The following is a 23,840-nucleotide window of genomic DNA, read 5'->3' as shown; positions in this document are numbered from 1 at the left end:
TCAAAATTAGGGACGGTTAATGCAGATATTATTCGAGTAACTTTGCATGAAATCCCACGAACAGACCTTATGGAAACGAGTTGGCTTTAGACATCCATTTTAAATAATTACGTTTCTCATGTGTGGAAGGAAATGTACCAGGATATCCTTAAAGAATCAAACCTTCCTTTGCTGTTCATATGTTATATAATTACAGGAACTTTATATATATATATATATATAAAATTAAGTCTCAGTATAAATCTCAAATACAACTATACGTTACACAATTCACTGAATTGTGCTTAGAGTGCTGTGTAGCTTAACGGTAGAATTGTTTATTTGTTTTGAATTTCGCGCAAAGCTTCTCGAGGAGCATCTGCGCTACTCGTCCCTAATTTAGCAGTGTAGGACTAGAGGGAAGGTAGCTAATCATCACCACCCACCACCAATTCTTAGGCTACTATTTTGCCAACGAATAGTAGGATTGACCATCACATTATAATGCGCCCACGGCTGAAAGGGCGAGCATGTTTGGTGCGATGGGGATTCGAACCCGCGACCCTCAGATTACGAATCCAACGCCTTAATCCACTTGGCCATCCCGGGCCTTTAACGGTAGTTATACAACTAGTTTGTGTTACGTGATGATTTAACCTTATCCAGTTAAAGCATTACTAATTATGCAAACACCATATTAAGAAATATATATATATATATATAGATGGAATAAGTATTTCATAAGTAGTTCAGTTCTCATTTGGACCAGAAATAGTGCATAGCCAAGAATTTTTTTAAAAATTGTTATTGACATTTGAACATAAATCAGCAGTATATGTTATATTTAAAAACACACATTAAGATAAAGAAACTACTAAAATGGTATAGATATGTTGTTGAACGTTACCTAATAATATCACAACATTCCAAACTGGGATTATCTGAAAACATGGGAAACATATAACTTGTTTGCATTATGCCTATACCAACAATTTTTTTTTCATTTTTACAGTTTGTAAATCCTGAATATTCTGATTTGATATCAACAGTCAATAGTTACCAATGTTTTCTTACAATGTTATAGACAATTTTGCTTATTCCAGCTTTAGTGCGTGTTTTTTTTCATATATATTTATTTTATAAAATAAGATCTTTGTTATCTATTGCTGGTTTTTATAAACCACAATGAATATTTGTCATTAATTTTTCACATACACTTCAAGTAAGTGATTGTTCATACTTATGTGTTTACCTTATCAATAAACGACTATTTCACCACTTTTACACAAGATTTCCAAACAAAGTTAATAATTATGTTTAATTATTATACTCCGTTAGAGGGCGATAACATACAATGGCGTTACGCTTATAGTGTTGAAGAATGTAATCTATAATTTTTTTAAATTTTCTTTCTTTAGAATAACTTTAATTATAAAATGTTACGTTCGTCTTCATCCTCTTGGAGGAGAATATGAACAAAAGAACCTGCATCGCTACAGACGTAGGTTTAGTAATCAAAGAATAACAGCAAGGTAACATTTTGTAATCACAAAATCAGTTAACTAATCTACTAACGAACTAGTCTGCTTAATATTTGCATTAAGTTTGAATACCGTTGATTCATAAGAACTAAGGTTACTTTATCTTTTCTTTTTACTTATGACGTTATGTAACAAAGAATTGGCGTTAAGCCTAATCAACCCGAAAGGTGCGATAACTTGTATTTTAGCTTTTGGAAATGCATGTACCTAACTCGTACTTTCTCTTATAACGCTTATAAGTTGTAGCGGAAATCTGAAAAGTTAAACCTTAAATATAATTATATACCTTAAGATAGTAAGTAAATGACTAATCTGAGTTAGAAATAGAAGTTAGATGAGTAATTGGAATTTATCATTCAACAATGTCGTTCACTTTATCTCATTGTAAAAATTTTGACACACTTTCTTTATTTGTAATGCAGCGGTTGTAATGGTATGTTAAATTAGTTACATAAAATGTTTCAGTAGAATGCAGATTAAACTTAACCTTTCAAATTGTATTATATATATACCAAAGGAAATTGTAAAAAGTGTGTAGTATTGCAGTGTACAAATATATGGTGAAGTAAAGATTTTAAAGTATGTAGAGGGATTTATGTTAAATATTAAAATATATATTATTGTGATTAATGTGTGGTAATCTGTCAGCATTGTGTGGGGACATGTTACATACCTTTATTCAGAACAAATAGAAATTGTAAATTTCAAGTATAATTTATTAAGACTTGATTAGTGATATAAAAAGATTCAGTGGTTAGAGTAGGTATCAGATGATACTTCTGATGGCTTGATGGGACATTTTACTCCAAGACGGCTAACCTACATGTAGCCCTAATAAATATTAATGGGTACTAGAAGTCTTCAGTTGAAAATATAGCATAATCAATACAAGTTTTTCTCCCCATATGTTGATATGAGAGTTTCTAGTCATTTGAGAAATGTTTTCAAATGCTACATGAAGTTTTATGTTTACTTAAAACATCTAAATTGCAAAATTAAAGAATGTGAAAGAGCATTTTGTTCAATCAAGGATATCCAAATTTCCAACTTCTATCAACAAACAACAAATAATGATCAAATCCAGTCTTAATCCTTCAAATATTCATTAACCAATTTATAAAACTCCTGTGAAGATGCTGCCTTTACATTTTAGATGGCAACTTATCCCACATATGTATCACCCTGTTGGAGAAATCAAACTGCCTTGAATGGAGATGTGTTCGATCTTTCAAATTTTCCTAACTATGACCACTTGCCCTACTGGTTTTAGAATTAAACACAAACAAATGTGATCCATCAGTCTTAATACATTTGAATACTTTTATGTTATCACCCTGATCATTTTCTTTTATGATTAAGAAGTCTAAACTTATCTCCAGAATCATCTTAATAGCACTCATGAAAACTAAAGATAAAGTATAAGTTAAAAGCTAAAAATTCTCCCATCATCCAAAAACTGTACCAGTTCTCATATTCTACTTACTTTTAATATATTTCACTAAAATGTACTCTGTATTAATTCTAACATGCCAACTGTTCTGTGTAATCTTTTATTGGTATCCTAATTTCCTTTTTAACTATTTCTCAGTGACTTCTATGATCTCTTAGATCTTTAATCTAATCATCAGTTTAAGTTTTATAAATGCTTACCTATGGTTTTTTGTTATGTCTATTAAACCATTGAAGTTTGTTCCTCACAGTTTCATTTTGTTTCATTTGCCCTTGACAGAGCATGGCCCACCCTGAATTACAAAGTTTTGTTTTGAAATTTTTTTTTAATTTTCAGCATTTAAATTTAATTTAGTTACTAAAACTGCCAAGGTAACTCCTACTTCTGTATTTGCAAATTTTGTTTTCTGAAAATTATAAAATCAAAATTGTCATATTTTTATCATCAAAATGCAGCAAAATATCAGACCATATTGTTCTGTGAACACTATCAAATGCTCTCCCTCTCATCTCAAAAGATTAGCTGTATCAAGATAATTTTTCATGGCCCATTCTGTATTATGGCCCTTTTTTTCTCCAGAACCTTTTGACAGTGTTTCATTACTTTTCAGATAGCCATGACTTGAACATTAAATAATCTGCATTAGTGAACTGTTCTTTAGAGCAACTATAACCAATTTCTATTTTAAATTGACAGTTTCCTAAAATCTGTTTCATTTGAGTAAAATCTTTATGAACTTATTCTTGCTTCTGTATGAACAGTACAGTATATCTTTCAGTAATGTTGCCTTTGAATTCTGTTTTTGGTACTCCTAGGTCTTCCAACAATATAAAAAAAATTTAAAACATGTTTATTTCAGAAGTTTAACCTTTAAAATGATTGTACAAAGAGCCTGTAATAAATTGCAACATGTTTTTTCTAATGCTTTCTCATGTAAAATGTTTATTTACAGAAATATATTCTCTGTTTTCATTTAAAATGTAAGTTTTGTTATATGTAATGCAAGGTAAGAGATTATCATTAGGCAGAAAGCACCCTCTGAATGTTTAACATATGTACCCAATTTTTATTCTTTAAGAGATTCCATCAAAATTATCTATTTAAGTTAACCTGTAATTTGTCAAATTTATCCTTTATTTCAAAGACTTATAGCAGCAAACAGTTTACCTGTACCTCTCGTGCATTAAAATATTTTTTGAATTTTTCTTTTATACTTTTGGTGCTATTTTCTGTCATTGTCTGAGAAACAACCACCATGTGTTTAAAATACATGTGTGTGTATTTTTATTATAGCAAAGCCATATTGGGCTATCTGCTGAGTCCACCAAAGGGAACTGAACCCCTGATGTTAGCATTGTAAATCTGTAGATTTACCGCTGTACCAGCAGGGGACTTTAAAAAATATACCGTATTTGATTCTTTAAGTTATTTCACCTGTAATTTGTCAAATGTATCATTTTAATTTGATTACTTTAAGTAGTAAACTAATTTTCTGTGGCAATAATATACATGATACACTTGCCCATTGCATTGAAAAATTACAGACACCTTCCAGAGTTCTGAACAGCCTTTTTTATTTCAACCCAGTTTTTCTCTCAATTGGTTTGTTATGTTACATTACCTACAGACAAGTCATTTGGTCTTTTAAGACTGTATATATATCCATTCCCAAGAAAAGAAAATTTAATATTAGGTAGATGCATCTCTGAAATACTTAGACTTTCCATGTTTAGTTTGCTCTCATTTTGTCAACAACCATATGACTGCAGGTTCTTCTTGATGCAATGCTGAATATTTCTTGTACATGCATTGGGAGAATACATGATAGACTTTCAAAAGTCAGATTTTGTTGTTGGTACCTTTGCAGTTTAACATCACTCATTATTAATGTTAACTACTGTTTCTCATGTACCTACCAAAACTGAACATTCTATGATTGGTACTCTGCCTCGTATGCATAGAGATCCAATGGTTACATTGTTGGTCCTGGTTGATAAATGTGTTTAGGCCATTGATTCTTAATTATTTGTAGTGACCTAGATGGGTTTTACGTTCTTCTGGTTGCTCCATTATAGAACAATTACTCTGTTATTGTTTTATAAAAATAACTATATTTTACTTAGATCTTTTTATCCATCATTTTTGAAGAGCAGAACTTTTCAGAAAGCCACAATTTCATGGGAGCTTCTGTTGGTTTGATATATTTTCTTCTTGAGTATGTTCTGCTTTAAAAGTTTTAACATATTTTTCACCTGTGGGTATTAATGTCATAGTTGAAGATTCAGTACTTGGAGGAGGACTTTCATTGCTACTAAACATGCTCCCTTTGTGGTAAAGTAGCTAAGTCTATCTGCCAGTCACTAATTTTGATTTACTAACTAGAAGGAAGGCAACTAGTTGGTAGCACCCTTTACCAACCCTTTGCCTACTTAATTGTTAATCAAGTCTAAATTTAATGTTTTTTGTACTAATTTATAATTGTGTAAATGTGTTATTTAATTGTATGTAGCAGGTACAGATATAGGGGCAGAATCCAAAGTCCCCACCCTTCCATTTTTTTAAGAAACAATACCAAAACCAAACATTAGATATCAGTGATGGTGTTTTTTTTGTTTGGGTTATTAATTACCATGAAAACTTTTCAAGTTTTCTTAAACCAACATAGCTAGAATGTTGTCAAGGTTTAAAGCCAACAACTTGTTATTTTTAAGCTAATAAAACAGTATGAGCATTAATATACCAAATGCACACAGAATTAGTCTGTTAAACTAACATTGTATTGGAGAAGGAATACTAACTCTAATTCTAAATTTACTGTACATATCTTCATGAAATGTAGCATGTTTTTTGTAAAATATACAAGACTGTTGTTCACAAAAAGTTAAATGTGTTATTAAAAGCAATTGTGCTCAAGATATATCAGTCTGACTTGGGCTGTAATAAAGTGCGGTGCAAGGGGATGTTCATGTAAAGAATAAAAATACTTCTATCTATTGCACACTTTCCATACTGTATATGCATGCATCTAGAACTTCTAAAATGCATATCTACAGCTTTTTAGATATCTCTCTAAAAGCATCCGATATACTTCCTATATCAAGAATTGTCACTAAATCAATGGTATAGGATAAAATGAATACTTGACAACTTTGTCAACAAATGTATGATATCAAGTTACATAGAATCCTGTAAAAAGTTATAGCATACATATTTTCATCTCCACCTATGAACATAGCTAGGCATTGCCATGGTAAATTTTCACAGTTTGTCTATTTCCAAACACTATCAATGTAGCTGTCCAGAGATTTAGTTTTCCGTGATGATGAGAAAACCCACTTGTAGAGAGAAATATATATGTAAAAATGGCTGGTATGGGTAGAGAAAACTCTATGCAGAGGAGCGAACAATGTTTCAACCTTCAGTCTTTGTCAGGTTTGCTCCTCTACATAGAGTTTTCTCTTCCCATACCAGCTGTTTTTACATATATAAGGATTTAGTTTCATTAAAATTATTTCTGCCTTCACCAGGAGCATGTGCTTTCTATAACAAACCTTATAATTCAAATTAAGACTGTTCTGTTCTAATAGTTAATACACAAATTTATTGTGCACATAATCATTGTTATTCTTAGAAAGATGTGGTATATACGTAAACAGTGTAAATGTTGCGTTATGAAAGAATGACTTGCATAATAAATTGAAAGCCTGAACAGCAAAATTTAGTAACATTAGACAAACTCGCATGACATGAAAGTTTTTATCTCCAGGATAGTTAAATATAAGAGAATAACCATCCATTCTATATATTCATTATTGGATTATATTTGTGTATTATAACTGACTTAATTTTTTATTTTAAGAAGTTATCAGATCTCATGCTCATGAATTTTAAACATTACTGGGCAGTTCATTTTTGGTGACCCACAATTCAAGGTATACAGTCTTTCACATTTGTAAAATGCACAAGGATTGTAAATGGCTCCTGCTAGACTGTCTGCAGAGGTTTTTAGCAGACTGATGCCATGTCTAGGTTCTTCATTTACAAAATTGGGTAATAAAAGTTAATTTTTATTGACCAAATTGTACAGTTTTGTATCAACAGAATAGTTTAATTGGCTAAATAGACATGTTCACTGTTTGCCACTGAACTGTAACAACTCATGATCAGCATTGTGTCATGCTGAAAGTTAATCATATCCAGTTTAATTCATAATCAAGTTTATTAAAATTCTTTTTACTAGTCTAATATTCCTAATAATTAATATCCAGTTTTGTAATTTAAACTTGAAAACATTGCCTTAGTTACACAGTTACAAATATTTTATGTCTATATATGACACGATAATTTGAAAATGCTATATTATTGCTCATGTAATATTGCTAGTCTAAGCCAATTACATTTCGAGTTTCAGTGCCATAGCAGCAAACTGGGTCACAAACATTGTGTGTAATAAGCTTGTCTGTGTATAAAAAACAGCTGATTACATGGCTAGTGCCATGATGGATGTATGTAATAATTAGCTTGTCTGTGTATTAGAAACAGCTGATTACATGACTAGTTCCATGGTGGATGGATGTAATAAGCTTGTCTATATATAAAAAACAGCTGATTACATGACTAGTACCATCATGGATGGATGTAATAAGCTTGTCTGTGTATTAGAAACAGCTGATTACATGGCTAGTGCCATGATGGATGTATGTAATAATTAGTTTGTCTGTGTATAAAAAACAGCTGATTACATGACTAGTTCCATGGTGGATGGATGTAATAAGCTTGTCTATATATAAAAAACAGCTGATTACATGACTAGTACCATGATGGATGGATGTAATAATCTTGTCTGTGTATTAGAAACAGCTGATTACATGACTAGTACCATGATGGATGGATGTAATAAGCTTGTCTGTGTATAAAAAACAGCTGATTACATGACTAGTACCATGATGGATGGATGTAATAAGCTTGTCTGTGTATAAAAAACAGCTGATTACATGGCTAGTGCCATGATGGATGGATGTAATAAGCTTGTCTGTGTATTAGAAACAGCTGATTACATGGCTAGTGCCATGATGGATGGATGTAATAAGCTTGTCTGTGTATAAAAAACAGCTGATTACATGGCTAGTGCCATGAAGGATGGATGTAATAAGCTTGTCTGTGTATTAGAAACAGCTGATTACATGGCTTGTGCCATGATGGATGTATGTAATAATTAGTTTGTCTGTGTATAAAAAACAGCTGATTACATGACTAGTTCCATGGTGGATGGATGTAATAAGCTTGTCTATATATAAAAAACAGCTGATTACATGACTAGTACCATGGTGGATGGATGTAATAAGCTTGTCTATATATAAAAAACAGCTGATTACATGACTAGTACCATGATGGATGGATGTAATAAGTTTGTCTGTGTATAAAAAACAGCTGATTACATGGCTAGTGCCATGATGGATGGATGTAATAAGCTTGTCTCTGTATAAAAAACAGCCGATTACATGACTAGTACCATGATGGATGGATGTAATAAGCTTGTCTGTGTGGATGGATGTAATAAGCTTGTCTGTGTATAAAAAACAGCTGATTACATGGCTAGTACCATGATGGATGGATGTAATAAGCTTGTCTGTGTATAAAAAACAGCTGATTACATGACTAGTACCATGATGGATGGATGTAATAAGCTTGTCTGTGTATAAAAAACAGCTGATTACATGGCTAGTGCCATGATGGATGGATGTAATAAGCTTGTCTGTGTATTAGAAACAGCTGATTACATGGCTAGTGCCATGATGGATGGATGTAATAAGCTTGTCTGTGTATAAAAAACAGCTGATTACATGATTAGTACCATGATGGATGGATATAATAAGCTTGTCTGTGTATTAGAAACAGCTGATTACATGACTAGTACCATGATGGATGGATGTAATAAGCTTGTCTGTGATATGTAATATAAAAAACAGCTGATTACATGACTAGTCATGATGGATGGATGTAAAAAACAGCTGATTACATGACTAGTTCCATGGTGGATGGATGTAATAAGCTTGTCTATGTATAAAGAAACAGCTGATTACATGGCTAGTGCCATGATGGATGGATGTAATAAGCTTGTCTGTGTATTAGAAACAGCTGATTACATGGCTAGTGCCATGACAGATGGATGTAATACGCTTGTCTGTGTATAAAAAACAGCTGATAATATGACTAGTTCCATGGTGGATGGATGTAATAAGCTTGTCTGTGTATAAAAAACAGCTGATTACATGACTAGTACCATGATGAATTGATATAATAAGCTTGTCTGTGTATTAGAAACAGCTGATTACATGGCTAGTGCCATGACAGATGGATGTAATAAGCTTGTATGTGTATTAGAAACAGCTGATTACATGACTAGTTCCATGGTGGATGGATGTAATAAGCTTGTCTATGTATAAAGAAACAGCTGATTACATGACTAGTTCCATGATGGATGGATGTAATAAGCTTGTCTGTGTATTAGAAACAGCTGATTACATGGCTAGTGCCATGATGGATGGATGTAATAAGCTTGTCTGTGTATTAGAAACAGCTGATTACATGACTAGTACTATGATGGATGGATGTAATAAGCTTGTCTGTGTATAAAAAACAGCTGATTACATGACTAGTTCCATGGTGGATGGATGTAATAAGCTTGTCTGTGTATAAAAAACAGCTGATTACATGACTAGTTCCATGATGGATGGATGTAATAAGCTTGTCTGTGTATAAAAAACAGCTGATTACATGACTAGTTCCATGGTGGATGGATGTAATAAGCTTGTCTGTACCATGATGGATGGATGTATAAAGAAACAGCTGATTACATGATTAGTACCATGATGGATGGATGTAATAAGCTTGTCTGTGTATTAGAAACAGCTGATTACATGGCTAGTGCCATGACAGATGGATGTAATAAGCTTGTCTGTGTATTAGAAACAGCTGATTACATGACTAGTACTATGATGGATGGATGTAATAAGCTTGTCTGTGTATAAAAAACAGCTGATTACATGGCTAGTGCCATGACAGATTGATGTAATAAGCTTGTCTGTGTATTAGAAACAGCTGATTACATGATTAGTACCATGATGGATGGATGTAATAAGCTTGTCTGTGTATTAGAAACAGCTGATTACATGGCTAGTGCCATGACAGATGGATGTAATAAGCTTGTCTGTGTATTAGAAACAGCTGATTACATGACTAGTACCATGATGGATGGATGTAATAAGCTTGTCTGTGTATAAAAAAACAGCTGATTACATGACTAGTTCCATGGTGGATGGATGTAATAAAGAAAAGCTGCTTGTCATGATGGATGGATGTAATAAGCTTGTCTGTGTAAGAAACAGCTGATTACATGGCTAGTGCCATGATGGATGGATGTAATAAGCTTGTCTGTGTATTAGAAACAGCTGATTACATGGCTAGTACCATGATGGATGGATGTAATAAGCTTGTCTGTGTATAAAAAACAGCTGATTACATGGCTAGTACCATGATGGATGGATGTAATAAGCTTGTCTGTGTATAAAAACAGCTGATTACATGACTAGTTCCATGGTGGATGGATGTAATAAGCTTGTCTATATAAAAAACAGCTGATTACATGGCTAGTACCATGATGGATGGATGTAATAAGCTTGTCTGTGTATAAAAAAACAGCTGATTACATGACTAGTTCCATGGTGGATGGATGTAATAAGCTTGTCTATGTATAAAGAAACAGCTGATTACATGACTAGTACCATGATGGATGGATGTAATAAGCTTGTCTGTGTATTAGAAACAGCTGATTACATGGCTAGTACCATGATGGATGGATGTAATAAGCTTGTCTGTGTATTAGAAACAGCTGATTACATGACTAGTTCCATGGTGGATGGATGTAATAAGCTTGTCTGTGTATAAAAAACAGCTGATTACATGGCTAGTTCCATGGTGGATAAATGTAATAAGCTTGTCTATGTATAAAGAAACAGCTGATTACATGGCTAGTACCATGATGGATGGATGTAATAAGCTTGTCTGTGTATAAAAAACAGCTGATTACATGGCTAGTACCATGATGGATGGATGGAATAAGCTTGTCTGTGTATAAAAAACAGCTGATAATATGATGGATTATAACAAGATCTGAATTTGAAGGCTCTTATTGTTTGGTAAGAATAAAAGGAACAATCACAGGTCTAAAGCAACATGAGTGATGATAGATTGTGGGGACTCTAACAAGCCTTTGCATGCTCATTTTATGAACAGTTGTGATTGTGAGTATGATCTATTCATTAAACTTAAAGGGCTAAAGAAAGGTTTAACTACAACTTTCCATCTTTGCTGTGTTTATGATGTGATTATACTTACTGATAAATTCTTGAAAGTCTCCCATTTTTTCCAGTCTGGACAACTTTACATATTCTGTATGCTAATTGGTGTTTGACATTCTTTTTTAATATTTTCATATTTTAGTAGTTCAACAGTTTTATCTGCACCATGTACTGTGGGTGAAAGTAAGCTGAATAATAATTTGTTTTAACTCACACTTTGTTTCTATATTATTCTTATTGAAAGGCTAAACATTTTTACAGCTTTATTTGCTTGTTTGGTTAATTCATTGCTGATATATAGCATGACCCATGTAACTGTAAAACCCTTGTACCATGTGGTTCTGTTTTCCTTGTTATTTATTTATTGTGTTTTCATGTTGAATTTCGTTTTTCTTGCACTCGTTCATTATTGTGTTATCTGTGTCCTCAAGTAGTCATTTTATTGATATTTTTAATTTACCCGTTTCTTGATGTTATATACAAATAAGGTTTATTTATCAGTGATGTCGAGAAAACCCACTTGTAGAGAAATATATATGCAAAAACGGCTCGTTTGGGTTAAGAAAATGTTTTACATAGAAGAGCGAACAATGTTTCGACCTTCTTCGGTCATCGTCACTGACAAACACCACATCAACGTTATTTATAAAATACGTGATAACTGCCACAACTTCTATATTGGAGAAACAAGTAGAAAAATGGAAACCAGATTCAAAGAACATAAAAAGTCACCTTCACACGTTTTCGAACACTGCAAGTCAAATAAACACAACATAACCATAGAAAACACTCAAATACTAAATAAACAAACAAACATAAACAAACGCAAAATTAAAGAAGCCTTACTTATACAACAACTTAAACCCAAAATAAACCAACATAAAGGAATGCCTTTATACCTATATTAATATAATAAAATAAAATTATATATTCAAACATCTAACACCGCCCCTCTACATTCCGACACTCAGTTACACAACCCCTTTCAAACATGTGGTCAGCTTCCGGTCAGTTACCTCTTTCTTTGTGAACCTGACGATGACCGAAGAAGGTCAAAATGTTGTTCGCTCTTCTATGTAAAATATTTTCTCAACCCAAACGAGCCGTTTTTGCATATATAAGGTTTATTTATGTTCAACCATATTCTGTGTAGTTGTCCAATAACAAATCCTTTTCTTATATGTTGAGAGGTAAACCTCAACATGTTTGAGGTTTTAAGAGGTAATTACAGTCTGCATCTTGAAGTGGTTGCATAAATTAATTAAGTGTTCCATTACACAGTTTCATATCTACTAGTATGTAGTGATACCAGACTTCAGGACTAAAATTAATTTTTTTGTTTCTGGACTTCTTCTTTTTCAAGAAAATTCAAGGAAACAACAGAAGTACCTTAGCAACACCTTGGATTTATTGATAACTATTAATTCCAAAATGGAAATAATTTATTTAGAATGCCACAATAAAAAAGAGACCTCACTTCCACAAAATCATTGATAATCCTAAGAGTTGTTTAGAATTTGCTTGTAAGATCCTGATAGAATTTAAGGTAACTGGAACTGTTGTAAATAATAATGTTTCATTCACATAAAACTGTTTCTTTAAAATGACTCAGATTCTCTTATCATAACACTCAACCATATCATCATTATGTTTCAGATTAAAGCTTTCTTTTAAACTAATTTTAATTTAGATTTCACTAAATATCCTTGCAAATGAGAAAATGTTTAGCAAAGACTTTTTCGAGATCTCTGCCCTTTATGTGTTATTATCAAAGCAAGACGTAAAAACAAAAATGACTTGTGTCCTGGAAGGTTATTGAGAAATGTGGTTCACTTTTGTGTTCCCTGTTGCTCTACTTTTGATCAAACTCTCTTCTCTTTTCATCATTACTAAAACTAGTATTATTGTTGGTTGATGCATTGTTTGTAAATTATCTTCAATGTCTAATGAGTTTAAGTAAAACATGTTTATCTTGTGATGTTGCCACTTTTAGAAGAAAGAGCAAAGTTCAAGCCTTCATCAAAGAGGTTAATTATCTCAGACTGAAGAAAAAATCCTTTTATCACTATTATGATCAGAAATTTTGGGGTTTACATTATAAAAAAACCCATAAATTTGAGATATTTCTGTGTTTAGAAATTTATATACTTATGATTTAGTAAAAAAATGCATTTTTTTTCTTCAGTCTGTTGTGTAAATATTTTGTGTCTCTTTGAATAATGGTGTTACCTGTTTGTAATCCACATTTTGGCATTGTTTTCAGTAATGCTCTTGCAAAGACTTTTGTAATTCTTCTTTCTAGAATACAATCAGTCATATCTGAATTTCACTATTACCCTTTAGTTTATATAAATATTTTTTCCTCCTTTGAAAATAAGTTTCATTATGTGATAAGGAAATTTCCTTACAATGCTTGACACCTTTATAGAAAATTCTCTCATGGTATCCTCTGTTATGTTCTTTCACTGCTGCTATCTTAGGATGATCAACAAGATGAATTTGAAAGTGGGTTAACCAAAGGTTGATGTCCTCTTTCTTATGACAAATCTGTGTTGCTTCCATTCCAATTTATTAAGAATGTTTTTCTCTTTTCCTTAATTTTGAGGAAGTTTGCTGTAAAAGTGATAAAATATCTAATTCTGTATTATCATATCTAGTTGGAGTTGCAAAATTCAATTTTCTATTGAGTAATGATTTGGTTGCATCAACTGAATTAATTCTATTTTCTCTGATTTTATTTCTTCTTTTGAGAAGTTCATTATCCTTATATTAAGTTTAGTTGACTGTTAACTAAAGTTTAAAATTTATCATAGAAATCTGTGTTATTTTTCTTTTTCTAACTCTGATAAAAACACTTTCCCTGTAATCCTAATACAGGTATTAAAATCTACATTATGAACATTTTCAGTCCAGTTAAAATTTGTTTCACTAATTTTTACCATGCTTATTTTTGTTTATGCATGCAGTATTTAACTTTTTCTTTAAAACAATATAAAAACTTTTTCAAATCTATTGTTAATTCAGGTGATATCTTTTAAACTTCCTGGTAGTTTGACTTTGGTTATTAGATCTGGAAATAAGGCACATCTCCAACAGTTAAGGAGAAAACTGTGATTTAGTTCTAAAAAGTTCAATAAATGTTCTAGGAAAAAAGTACTTGGATTACAGTAAAACAGGTTGACACCAAAATACATTATTCTGAACTTTTATAAACATAAACTGGAGTTTATTATGGGACTTCTGTACTAATATGAATGGATAGAATAAAGATCTGTATTTCCAGAATGTTTCTTTATTGGCTCAATATTTCATGATTACCAAGAGCTATTAATAAAGTTAAAAGTTTGATAAACCAATCAAAACTGAGTTGTATCACCATCATCAGTTAATTGAAGACTGATAATTGTATATAAAAGATTCAGATCACATGAAAAATTATATTAAACATTCTCATGTTTAAATTTTTTAAACAAACTGAATTAATAATGGTAAATAAATTGTGGAAATCAACATGTGAACAATTAAAATCATAGAATTTAGAATAGGATATATTCTATGTATGAAATACGTCTTCACACACATCTATAAGCATGTGTGACAATACCTAAATTATTTCTTCATATTATGTAAATACACAAAACGATGAAAAATATATTTTAGTCATTGTGAAGGTGTATAGAGACTTCATCAAAATCCATACAAATTAAAATATTAACAATGCAGTTGTCGTCTCTGCACTAAAGGCCAACCTTTATATTTGAGCATTTCAAGTTAATTTTTCACAATTAAAATGAATTGTTTTTTTAAGACAAATATAAAAGCATAGATAAGATTTTGCACCCTCATTTGTGATATAGAATTAATGTATATAGAAGCTTTATAAAGTTGCATCAAACTCAATTAAAAAGAAAAATAACTGAAAGCAAGTTTTGAAATAATAATGCTTCAGTATTAAATGGTCTTTTTTGGAAAACCAATTGAACCAAAAACTGAAAAATTATTTTGCATGAATCGTGAACAAGATGATTTAGAATTGTTCCAAACAAATTTAACCTGTTCCTTCAGTTTTGAACTTTGATATAATTTACATCAAGCTGTAAGACTATTTTCCATGTAATCTGAAACCATAACACCTATCTGAAGTTCATTCCAAAATCAATACAGTAACAAAATTTGATAATGCTTAAGTTCTTATATGATATCTTATTTCCTTTCACAAAATAACTTTCCTTGATTAGTATTCCCCTCTATTGGTGCAAATTTCCAATGTTCACCACTTGCCTTCCACTTCCTGCTTCTGCATACCCATATGTAAAGGATTATATAGCAGCTATCCACCAATAGGAGCATAACACAACCTCTGTCATAACCAGCACCCTCTTTATTTTTACATGCTTATTCTTATTCGCATGTTTGTCAATGTTCTCTTTTATACTACAGATTTAGTTTCTCCTTACAATGTTTTTTGTTATTTACAAGGGTCTTTTTGCTTATGTACTGTGGATCCCTCTCTGTGATGAGGGGTGCCTGACCAGTTGTGTATGTATGCTTTGTGTGGAATAGAGACTTCCTGCCATAAACCTGACATACAGCTCCATATGCTGCAGTGAAGGGTAGTGACTATGAATTTTGATGACATATTTTACTTATTTTTGACATATATACATACATAAAGAGAGAGAGAGAAGATTGATTTTTCCACCATGACATTTAAATCTTATTTGTTATACAATTCAACTAGGACTTGATTACTTTGGCTTCATGTATGTTGTAAAGTGACATGGATTAGTTAAGTCCAGTTACTGGTGTTAGACATACCTTCTTGCAGATTATGTTTAATGTATTTCTTTTATTTCATTCAAATTATTTATTATTATTTATCTGCATCAATACTAGTTTTTGCTGTCCAACATGTATAAAAAGTTATATGAGGAATCAGGCTGTAATTTCGGAGCCATTTAATGGGATTTCATGGATCACAAGATGTTGGTAGGGAAAATATTACGTTTGTACATCTTGTAAATTATACTGCATCCCTTTTTGGATGTTACTCATAAATAATATTGTTAATTCTTGATATATGTATTGTTGTCATTTTATATGTGTATTATTGGTATTATAAGGATTATTTTGTATTATTAACTTGGTATGTTAAGCTAGTGAAAACTTGTATTTTTGAGGTTATGAAAATTATACCAAAAGTGTAGTTAATAGCCACTGGTGAAACAGCACATTCTAATCATTATAAGTAAGGAGGTTGGAAAGTTGTTTTAAATTATATTTATTAATTACTGGGTCAACATTTACTTGTGATGTAAGTAAGTAGCCATTTATGTTCTGAAATTAATGTTAATTACTATTGAACAAATACAGCACCCAACCCATCGAAATGATGGTTACTAAAGCATTGTAATATTTCAATTTTTGCATTTTTAGTTGATCATTTTAACTGTGTAAACTAATGGACAAGTATATTTGCTACCAAAGTTGTGCACAGGAGAAAAAGAGTGTATACATGTTTTTATGTTTTATCTAGGTCAGAATTAGCTACACATTTGTATGTTTGTGTATTTTCTTAGTATTTTATTTTACATGGAGTTAGTTTCAGTTTAATCTGTTTTCATTTTTCACATGAGTGAGGTGAACTATACATGTAGTTAAATGTATATCTTTAAATATTTTTTTGTTTACTTTCTTCAGAATACACTTATTTTAGTAAATGAATTAAAACAATAACAAACTTGTCTATGTTTCAGCCTTCCTGTTTGTCATATATGGACTTCTAATTTATAATGCAAATAACACAGTATGTGTACAGGTATACTTTATCAGATATCAGAATCACATTGTACTGCTTGTGTTCAGTAATTCACAAGCAATCATCATAAAAAAACAGCTTATAAATTTCACTTCTAGAAACAGCTATCTTCAGAAATACATGAAGATATATTACTGTCAACCGTAAAAGCTGCGTCATACTTCGTTGCTTCAGTGGAACATTAAGAACGGAAGAACATTACAAACAGAGCATAACACTTCCCACTCCAAACCTGTTAAACAAGTTCCAATTATGCACTACATGTAAAACTTATTCAAACAAATACATTGTTTCTCAGTCTTAGTTAATGTATCAAAACAATACATTGATATGTTTGCTGCATGTATGTATAAGGCAATATGTTAATTAATAACTTTTTAAATGTATGTGTAAATTATTCAGCATGTGCATGTGTGTTGTCCAAGATAGGTATGCTCTGTTTTTTTCACATATATATGGATTTAACTAATTTGAATTTCCTGAGCTGACTGAATCTCAAAAGATATTTTTGAGATTACAGTGGAAAATGTCAGTAGCATCTAATGAAATAATACCTCTTTATACACAAGAATGTAATAACAGTATGTTTAATTATATATATTTATTACCAGATTGTTTTTAGATGTATGTAGATAGCTTGTTTTGACCATAAGTTAACAGTAACGTACTTTATTTTTGTAAGTTCTAGTACAGTAATTATTTCTGAAACCAGTCTGTGGACAAATATGGAATTCTGTACATGTTACAGGTATTGTATTATTAATTTATCTAGATTTTTAAACTACAGTTATGGTGAACTGATATCTGAGCCAGTATCAATGTAATGCACTTGAAGCTTGTCTGTAATGGATTTTGATCTTTCTCCACAAAGTAATGGCAGATTTTTTATATTTTTATGGTTAATTTCCCTCTTCTTATTTAAAAGCTTCTATCTTTATTACAAGTCTTACAGCTAGGAGCTCTTCACTGTACTTGTCTTTGCATACCAAAACATGAAAAGGCACGAGACTAATAGAATGGATAGTTACCGTAAAAAGGAAGTTGAAAATAAACTCAGAGTAACTTGTCGTATTAACTTGAGAGCCATTTTACACTTTGTTACAACTATACATTTTGGTTCCAATTAGCATTTTATATTCATTGATATTACTGAGTTTTATTTAAATGAAAATGATGAGTGTTATACTTAGAAGATTTTAAGGTTTTCTATATGAAACACATGAGTAGAAAATGTCTTTGTTTGTGAGAAATGATCCAGAAGTGCATACAAAGTGATTTATTTAACTTTGTTAAAAATATCAAGTACTTTGGTTGAGCTTCCTGAAAGAAAACAAAGAAAATACTTCTGTTGGCTTCCTGGTAAAAGCATGTATGTGAGTGCTTATTAGAAACAGTTCTTTTATCAAGGTTTCATGGCACTATGTGCAACATACAAATTCAGCATGTCTCAACTCATTAGTTTACTTTGTTAGTCAACTGGACAACTGGTGCAAGCATCCCTTTGAGTTGATGCCCTGTGTGAATGCACTCTGAGGAAATTTTATTTTTTAGAGAAATTGACTGGAGTGGTCTGTTTTTGTTTTTTACTGCATAGCTAAAGAATGTCTAAAGATTGCATGGATTGTCATCTTCTTCAACGTTAATGTATCAAAGATCCCACTGTAGAAGATGCCTTTTTGAACTTTTCTGGTACAAATTAGGATATAAAGACCATAATCATACCGTTGTTACCTTTTGAAGTTTTATTGGAACCAAGTTATAGAATTATTCAGAATTGTGCACCAGACCTTAGAAGAGACAACTGTTAGAAACTACAGCATATAATGAAACAAAAATATTGTATATTTTGGCTAGTTCTAAATCTAAACATTCTTATACTATCTCTAATGAACCTCTTAACATTCTTGTACTATTTTTAATTAACCTCTTGAATCATTGGCTGGAATAAATGTTATTATTATTATCTAGAAGTTAAAGGTTATTTTTTTCTAATATTATTAATTTCAGCTTACATGAAATAGTTTTATTTTTTAATTTTGCACTCCAACCAAAGCACAATCTTATTTGACTGGATATCTTAGTTATTTGGCTGGAGAATTTAGTTATTAGTAAATTAACAAATTTATGCTTCCAAGTGTGTTAAGTTTACTAGTAGAATTGCAAATATAATTATATTTAAGAAAATAAAGAATTATGAAAGCTTTGTAGCTCCCAGTAGTTTTGACCTGATGGATTTATATTGCTTAAAGACTTTAGAAACAAAATGAGGGTGAATTACAGTATTGGCATTTTAAAGAACTTCAAAGAGAACCTCTATGTATAAACATGCCTGAAGTTTGAAATAACTTTTTGTACTGTAATTGTTACATATTTACAAACAGTTGATTTAAATATGTAGAGACCTACACTATGACATTCATGATTCATTTAATACTTGAATCTGACTTCCTCTCAGGACTTCTAAATTTGTTATATAAATAATTATTGCAGAAAATATTAGGTTAGAAATGACAGCCTACTGATAAGTGTTATTTAATTGAATAGTCACTTTAGGAAGGCAGCAAGAAACTAAGAAATATATTTTAAAAAGTTAAATTTAGACTGAATTATTATTATAAAGAGTTTCTTGTTGATAAAAATTTCAACTGTTAATCTAATTATTTCTAAATCAATACCTTTAAAAGCACCTCAGATTATTTCTCCTGTGCTGTTAAATCAGTTGAAATTTCCAGAAATGTTAAACTACTGTTTCTAAACAAATGATAAATTATGGATTTTATTGTGTTTATCAAATGTGTAATGCCATAAATTATGTATGGTCATAATGATGTTATTTTGTAGTAAACAGAACCTGAATGTTTTGGTTTCCTCTGTTACATGAATTAAGTATTGCCTGATTTGGTTTTGGTTTTGTTTACTATTCCAGAGAGATGGTATGGTGAAAAATTTTGTAATAATTCCCACAAAATAAACTCTCAAACAGAATGATCTTGCATCCCTATAATGCTAAGTAAACCTGTATGTGATGTTTGGTATCCAATAATTTATTTCTCTGGTATTTCATCATATATATATATATAATGGATCATCTTTATTAAAGCTTTATAATTGTTAGTAATGAAAAAACTCATTTTAGTAAATAGGTTGATATTTGACAGCATTCAGAGATCAGAATTATCATAGTTTTTAATAGAAAAATTATTAAATTTGAATTATAACAATATATATATATATATAAAGTCTACTATGTTAGCATATAATAAAAGTGCTTTAAAATGTTTCCATATTTTGTGGCTTGTAGAAATTACAACTATAAACATAACAAGGAAAATGAAATACAGCTTACTTGGTTTAGTGTTTCAGTTGAATAACTACAGTTTAGTTATTATTTTTATGTATTACTCGATAAATTTAGAAAGTCATATCAAGAGATTTGGAATCCGTTTCGCTTGACTTCGCTAACAGAAACAAAACTATCACAACAGATCAATCTGACCATAAAAAATTTTTAACAACGAATACCCTTATAAACAAAGAAATATATCCTTAAATTAGGCATCATTGAAAATTATAAAAGGAATGTAGATTATCTATAGTTACTGGGTGTAAAGTTTATCATGAGTTGGGTTGTTGGTTGTTTTTTTTTGTTCATGTTAAGATAACGCTACTTTTATATCTACAAAACGACCACCTTTACCATTTTTGTCAAACGAGTTATTCCATGACACGCCCAACTCTCCCAACAAACTTCACAGTAACAACTTTTATAAACTGTAGAAATATAGGATAAAGGAAAAATAATTTAGTTTTAAAAAGTTGGACTGTAAGAATTTGTAATGTATTGTAGATGTTAGTAGAAAAATTGAAAATATAACAATACAGTCGCGATAGAAGCCCAGTTATAAAAACCCTAGTTTCAGAAATACCAAGATATTACAGATGGCCGAGATTAGGGATAAAACAAATGAACTATAAGCAGTTAAACTGAGAATTTAACTTCAGAAAAATAAGATGAACTTTGCGTGTCGGCTACAGAAACGTGAATTTGTTGTTATTAGAAAATGGGATAAAGGTTGTGACGTCATGTAGCAACTCCGCCTTTTCTGTACATGAAGCATCAGAGTGGTCGATTGTCAGTGAATGTGAGAGGTAAACAGTCGAGTTACAAAATGCTGTGTGTGTAAGTGTAACCTATGGAAGCAAACATTTTTAAAATCTTGGATTAAACAGGTTTTAATTAAGAAATCGAAAAAAGAAAACCAAAATTAATTACCAGTTATCCTCACACCATTGTTGGACAGTCTTGCACAAACGTTGCGATTGTTTCGTGATGCTTGAGCCAGTCAAAAGGACTTGTGTGGGCCACGCGTTATGTGCGCGCGGGAAATGTTGCTCGAGTTTTCTCGTGCTGTGTGATGTTTGGGAAGGGTGGTGAAACCAGGCAATTGTCTGCGATTTCATTGATTGACAACTATACGTGACAACTATATAACCAAATTATTCTTGATACAACGTAAAGACAGTTTCTTATAGGTGACGCAAAAACATACAGGTAGGTGGTATGTTTTACAGTATTCTTTTCGTTTACTGAGATGTTACAAATGATAGCAGGCTAACATGAAGGTGGTTCATGTAACGTTTTCATTTCCAGTTATGTATCATTATGTTCTTGTCTGGAACACTTTTAGTCTTTCATTTTTTGTGTGCACGTTAGTCTAAAAATACTGTTCCATCAAGTATCTCAATACATGTATGAAGAAATATATTGTTAGGTGTGTATATTTTTTATTATCATACACTTCGAAACAGCATTTCACAAGAAGTATGCACGCTTCTTTTCGTTTTCTTACTTGTTTACATAAAGTTAACCTTTCTTACTTATAAACTATTATCTTAAGAGTATTGTCATCTAATGATTTTTAAGTGTTTGTAAAATATAGGTGGTCGTTGTGTGCCAACACATGAGTTATATATATTTAAATATATGTATTTGATTTAAAGTACATTGTATGATTCTTCTGATTTATTTAATTCCGTTGTTTGACATAGACATTATATGAAATTATTGCTTTTACTTTTGAAAAACTATCTCCCCACCACCAACTGACCTATTGAAAAACTTGCTCTCTTCGGCTGTATGGCTTCCATATCTTGAAATGTCACCGAGTTGTTGTACATTTTTATGGTTTCTGCTTCCGTGCAAGAGCAACCACAATAAGTATTCATTGTATTGTTTTACTTTTAATCCATTAATAAGCTTCTTTAGACTCAAAACACTTTTGCCAACAAGGTGTAAGTTTATAAATGCTATCTTTAAATAATTAGACGACCTTTTTTTTGATGGAAATATTTTTGTTTTGTTTTTCCCTTTAAACAAATGTCCAAGTGTTTAAAAAAGTGATCGTCTGTAGAAGAAAGATCTGGTGAATATGGTGGATGAGGTAAAGTTTCAAACTGAAGTTCGTTTAGTTTTTTGGACAGTAAAGCGTGAGACATGAAGTTGAGCATTGTCGTGAAGCATTTCTTTGCTGTGATGTGTCTTTTGGATTTAAGAAAGAATAGTGGATCACACCTACAGACGATCACCAAACACTAACCGTAAGCTTCTTAAGGTGAAGAGTTGATTTTCACATATGTTTTGATAGTTCTTCATAGTGAAGCCATTGTCCGGGCCGTCGTCGTAAAGAATACATTTTTAATCACAGTGACAATTCTATGGAGAGACGAGTCGTTTTCGTTGCGAGTGAGGAACAAAATTCAACTCATGTTTGATGATTTTCAGTTAGTTCATAAGGTACCCAGTTATCGAGCTTTTTCATCTTGGCAGTTGTTTCAAGATGGGGGTAAACCATTTAATAATGAACATGAAATTTATGGACAAGTTCTCTCACGGGTTGGTGGATACCAAATTCAACTTGAACCTTCAAATCTTCCTCATTAATGGCTGTCCGAGGGCGGCCTCGAGGCTCAATTTGAAGGCCTGTGTCACCGGAGCGAAATCTTGTAAACCAACGTTGTGCTGTGTGCTCATTAGCTGTGCCATCACCAACTGCATGAACGATATTACGAGCTGTTGTCATCGTATTATGGCCAATCTTGAATTCGTACAAGAAAATTAAAAGTGTCAATTTTATCCATGGTGATAAAAATCAGTATAAATATGCTTTAGTTTCTGAATAAAATGAAGTAAGCTTGAAATGAACCACATAGTATACTACACCCTTGTGCAAAATAATTGAAACAAGACGGAAAATTACGATTTTTTTTTCAATTTTTTGCGTTTTATTTCAGAGAATCCAAAAATTACTCAAATTAATACATGATATGACCGCCTTTACTTTTCAGAACATAATTAATCCGCTTTGGCATCGAGTCCACGAGTTGACTGCAATCTTTACTAATTTTTGGATCGCGGTACCACACCTCAATTATGGTCTCAATTAGCTTATCTTTCGTAATACAGTCTTTTCCCGAAGTCTTTTTTACAAATTGCCCAAAGATTTTCAATAGGATTTAAGTCCGGAGAGTTTCTAGGCCAGTCCAGCACCTTTATTTGCGCTGTAGTCATAAAAATTATTCAAGTTTCGACGTGTGGCACGGAGCCAGATCTTGCTGAAAAATGCCAGATCCATCTGGAAATTTTTTTTTTTCAATTCTGGAACGACTCTTCTCTGCAAAACTTCGATGTACTG

General features: G+C 31.6%; 1 protein-coding gene across 2 annotated transcripts in view; it reads left to right on the top strand.

Annotated features, from left to right (window-relative positions):
- Positions 1-1,318: 1,318 nt before the first annotated feature.
- LOC143233352 (uncharacterized) overlaps positions 1,319-23,840 on the top strand; it is a 110,156-nt gene continuing 87,634 nt past the window's right edge. Inside the window, exon 1 of one of the 2 annotated variants that reach the window (XM_076469519.1) lies at positions 1,319-1,511. The gene's annotated coding sequence lies outside the window, so the exon portion shown is untranslated. Of the gene's footprint in view, positions 1,512-21,276; positions 21,701-23,840 lie in introns of those variants that run through there. The other variant, XM_076469520.1, reaches the window with a different exon arrangement.

Source organism: Tachypleus tridentatus, chromosome 12 (genome assembly GCF_004210375.1).
Source record: "Tachypleus tridentatus isolate NWPU-2018 chromosome 12, ASM421037v1, whole genome shotgun sequence".
Taxonomy (NCBI): domain Eukaryota; kingdom Metazoa; phylum Arthropoda; class Merostomata; order Xiphosura; family Limulidae; genus Tachypleus; species Tachypleus tridentatus.
The sequence above is the reverse complement of the archived record's forward strand: the minus strand, read 5'-3'. Positions and strand labels throughout refer to the sequence as shown.